The sequence below is a fragment of the Camelus bactrianus genome, chromosome 13 (genome assembly GCF_048773025.1).
Source record: "Camelus bactrianus isolate YW-2024 breed Bactrian camel chromosome 13, ASM4877302v1, whole genome shotgun sequence".
NCBI classification, from domain to species: Eukaryota; Metazoa; Chordata; class Mammalia; order Artiodactyla; family Camelidae; genus Camelus; species Camelus bactrianus.
In genome coordinates this window covers 46554534-46558718 of record NC_133551.1, presented here as the reverse complement: position 1 = coordinate 46558718, position 4185 = coordinate 46554534, and positions in this window count along the sequence as shown.

Below are 4185 nucleotides of genomic sequence, written 5' to 3'. Positions count from 1 at the left end.
CCCAGCCGGCGGCCAGGAGGCCTGCGCGTGCGCACTGCTCTTCCGCTCGCGGGTGGCGGCCGCTGCGGGTGCCAAGCTGCTGCTGCGGGTGCCAAGCTGCCCCGGCGCCAGTCTTGTGCTTGACTCCCCGCGGGCAGTGGCCCAGCGGCCAGCCTAAGCTCCCGCCTGCTGGAGCTGGCCGGCTCGGCTTTCCACTCCGCCTACCGCCTCTCGATTCTTGTGGCGTCCCAGGCAGCCAGCGAACCTCAGTGCTAATGAAAGACACGGACGAACCCTCGGCCGGGCTCTTGTCTATTCCTTTTGGTTCATACAGATCGCTTTCTGAGTCTCTGCCTGACTGGGCCCCGCACTGTGAGTGGTTGCCTGCTTTGAGCAAAGGGACAACTCAAAACATTCACTTGTTTTCACGCATTTTAAAATTGCTTTCAAACTTTCTGACCCCAGCCCACCGTGAACAATAACGTTGTACATCAAACGCAATAATACCACATATGCACCACAGATAGATAAACCTATTTGAAAGAAAAAGCTCACAAAACTATTGTCGGGGAGGGGGGAATTTCTCCCTCTACCCATCTTGAGTTCTTGTAGCTGAACTAATAATAAAATTGACACAAAACAGATTAACAGGAGAAAAAAAAAAACACATTTTAATCATTTGCAGGGAAGTCTAAGAAATGGGACCTAAGAAGTGGCCAAAGCAGGCAGCTTTTATACTTTTCAGACAGAGAAGCAATAAATGTATGAGGAATTGACCAAAGTAACTAGGTTTTGGATACTCAATTAGTGAAGGATCTAAAGAGTTTGGGTTTGGGGTAGTAAATGAAAGGACGTGAAAGGTTTGTTTATGTAGGCTTGTCGGCCTGAATTCCCTGTTTCTGGAGATGAGTGTCCTTCTACCTTCAGATGCAGGAAGTGGATCTTTCAGATGAGAGATTTATTTCCTGCTTTCAGGGAGATAGAAAGGAGGGTGGGAGTGTCCTGGCTTTGCCTCTCTCTTAAGTAACTTTAATTCGAAATAATCAATATGCCATTGAAGCACATTTTGGGGCAGCCTACCCTGGGCCCCAACACTATGCTTATACACCTCTATCAATGCACTGGATTTCTGTTCCTTCTTTTCAATTTCATTACTGAAAAATGCTAAAAGGGAACCATTGTCAGGAAAAATTGTTGAAGACTTGGAAATGAGCAAAGAGATTAATGGCTGCCCTTTCAGTGTAAGCCTGGGCATTGTCTAGAAGAGGCTGGAAGGATTTGAATCCATAGGGACCTCTGACTTCCTACTGACAAATATATTTTACAATAAAACTGATAATGTTTAAAATAATTCTTGTCCACCTTGAAGAAAAGATAACCCCAAATATTACATTTTATTGACATATAGGATATTAAACCACTTTTGCCTCTGTTAGCAAAATCATTTCAATATTCTTGTTTGTTTAGAAAGTTATACTTCACCATCACTAAAATTAACTTTATGATTAACTATTGGATTGCACCCAGCAATTTGAAAACTAGTGCTTTAGAGTATATACCTAAGAGCAGAATTGTTGGAACATAGGATATGTGCATCTTCAGTTTCACTAGAAAATACTTCTTTCCCAAACTCTTTTTTCCAATTTACATTTTCACCAGTAGTGAATGAGAGTTCCCTGGCTCCACATCCTTGCCAACACCTAGTATCATCGGATGTTTCAATTTTGTGTAATCTGATGAGTGTAAAATGATATTTCATTTTTATTATAATTTAATTCCCTGATTATTAATGAGATCAGGCAGTAAAAAGATGTTTATAAGCTGCTTTGGACTGAATTTTGTTCTCCCCCAAATTCATATGTTAAAGTTCTAACCCTCCAATGTAATGGTATTTGGACATAGGGTTTTGGGAAGGTAGTTAGGGTTAAATGAAGTCATGAGGATGGGGCCCTTATAAGGGATTAGTGCCCTCATAAGAAGAGACATCAGAGGATGCTTTCTCTCCCCCATCGTATGTACACATGCATAATAGAAGGCCATCTGGCTATCTAGTGAGAAGGTGTCCATCTAGCCCCCATTCACATAAAGAAGAGATCATGTGAACATACGGGGATATGGTGGCTGCCTACAAGACAAGAGAGAAGACTCAGAATGAAACCTACCTTGCTGGTAACCTGATCTCAGATTTCCCAGCCTCCGGAACTGTGAGAAATAAATTTCTGTTGTTTAAGCCATCTAGCTTATGGTATTTTGTTATGGCAGTCAAAGCAAACTAATACATAGACTAATAAAGTTTCTTTTTGTGTATAATGGCTATCCAGTTATTTCTTCAGTTCTCAATTGAATTTTTATTGATATTTAGGAGGTTTTTTGTTTACACATGATCTCAATTTTTTATTATTAATTGTCTTTTTTTTTTTTTAAATGGAGGTAACTGGGGATTGAACCCAGGACCTCGTGCATGTTAAATATGCGGTCTACCACTGAGAAATACCCCCCCACACTCACTGTCTTTTTTGATGAACCAAAGTTTATAATTTTACCAGTTTATCAGCCTATTTATTTATGTTTTGTACTTTTGGTGTGTTGCTTAAGAAATTCTCCCCCTCCCCAATGTCATAAAGATATTATCTTATATTTTCTTCTAAAAATGTTATTGTAAAGGAAAAACCGGGCTGGTCTAACAAGATAACTCACAAGCCTAGGAATGTGAAGGAGAGGCTGGGCTGGGCTAACAAGATAACTCACAAATCTAAGTATTGGAATACTGATCTGAGTTCTGCTAGACTAACTTGTAAATCTAGGTTAATTAGTGTTGGTTTGCTGTTCATGTTTTTTGCTAGCCAGCTGGGTTTTCAAAGATACATATCTGGCTTTGGAATGTTGGTTTGCTGCCTCCCCGCCTCCACTTTTGTGATGATAATGCTGCTAAAGCTGTTCCATGCCTATTGGCCGAATACCCCAAGCTTGTACTTTACCCTATAAAACCTCATGCACACGTCTTGGAGGTGCTCAGAGGTTCGGAGCAGAAGCCCCTCTGAGCCCGCCGGCGTAATACATCTGAGTACTCCAACCCTCCGAGTGGTGCTTGTTTCTTGACTGGCCTGTCGTTTCCGTAACATTATAATGTCTCTTTTCACATTTAATTCTTTAAGTAACTAAGAATCTATTTTTGTGTGTGGATTGGGATAGAGATCCAATTTATTATTTTGTTTTTCCATATGTGTAACCAATTGTCACAACATTATTCATTGAATAGTTCAGATTTCTCATTAATCTGCAATGATAGCTCTCTCCCATATTATGTTTCCGTTTAGGCTGGAATCAAATCTCTATTCAGTTCCATTGATCTACTCATATATGCCCTACTGCTTTAATTACTATAGTTTTATAATAAGTCTTGATATCTGGTAAATCAACTTTCCCCATCTTGTTCTTCTTCAGAGGTGTCTTGGCTATTCCTGGCACTCTTGATTCTTCCATATACATTTTAGAACCAGCCTGTCAAGTTTCACACGCATATACATACAAGCAGGGGAGGTGTGGGAGTTGTATTAGAATTTCAATAAACCTATGGGACAAGTTGGAGAGAATTAACATCTTTATAATATTGAATATTTTTGTCCACTAATAAAATTAAATTTTAGAAATTTAAAGTTTTAAAATTTTATTCATAAGGGTCTTACCTATCTTTTATTAAATTTATTCCTGAGTACTTTTATCTTTGTGCTATTGTTAATTATATCTTTCTAAGGATTATACTTTAGGTTTCTTGGGGTACAAAAGTGCAATTCACTTCTGCATGTTGATTTTATGGACAACACCATTGCTGAATTCCCTTGTTAAACAAAAATCATCTGTAGGGGTTTTTGGATTTTTGTGTGTGAATAATCATATCATCTGCACATATGACAGTTTTGCTTCTTTCTTTCCAAACCCTTATACCTTACATTTATTTTTCTTACCTTACTCAGCCAGCTAAGATCTCCAGTGTAAGGTTGATTGCAGATTCAGAGTAGTGTAGGAATTATTGCATAGACTTTGGAGCCAAATACCTAAGTCCAAAATCAAACTCTGAGACCTTGGGCAATATATTTAACTTTTCTTGTAACTCAGAATCTCAAGTTAAACTATGTCTAATTACTGTTCTTCATACAGTTGTTGTAAGGATTAAATTTAACATATGTAAAGAACTTAGTACCTGGT